Raw genomic sequence first — 439 nt, 5'->3', positions numbered from 1 at the left:
AAGCAAGAAGGTAATCTTTCAACAAATCCACACAAACCAAATTCTACCTCTTACAACAAAAACAACAGAAAGTGGCAATTACTTTTTCTTAATATATTAATTTGAAAACTAATATTACCAACATATCCTAATTGATTGAAATCCCAAAATATGAGGAATTGGAAATTTGTTGATTGTCATCCAATGATCTCTCTAATTTGGTAATTGGAGAAACAGGTCCAACATTGTACAATCTACATACACTGTCAGCTTGTTTGTTTGTGACAGTATCTTGCTGTGTACAACATAAGGGTCTTGAAATCTTGCTTCTCCTATCTCAGCCTCTCTATAAGTAGTATTGTTTATTTCATGTTTTTACACTATAATATGGATTCCAGAACAGCTTATATATTTCAAAAGTATTTATATACTCAAAAGAAACATAGACAATTAACTAGGG

The 439-nt window shown here is 30.8% G+C and overlaps 1 protein-coding gene across 4 annotated transcripts in view; it reads left to right on the top strand.

The window, feature by feature from the left end:
* Nucleotides 1-439, top strand: part of Sugct (succinyl-CoA:glutarate-CoA transferase) — a 474,328-nt gene that overhangs the window by 437,421 nt on the left and 36,468 nt on the right. The gene's annotated exons all lie outside the window — the stretch shown is intronic.

Source organism: Mastomys coucha, unplaced genomic scaffold (genome assembly GCF_008632895.1).
Source record: "Mastomys coucha isolate ucsf_1 unplaced genomic scaffold, UCSF_Mcou_1 pScaffold7, whole genome shotgun sequence".
Taxonomy (NCBI): domain Eukaryota; kingdom Metazoa; phylum Chordata; class Mammalia; order Rodentia; family Muridae; genus Mastomys; species Mastomys coucha.
This window is presented reverse-complemented; position numbering and strand designations above follow the sequence as displayed.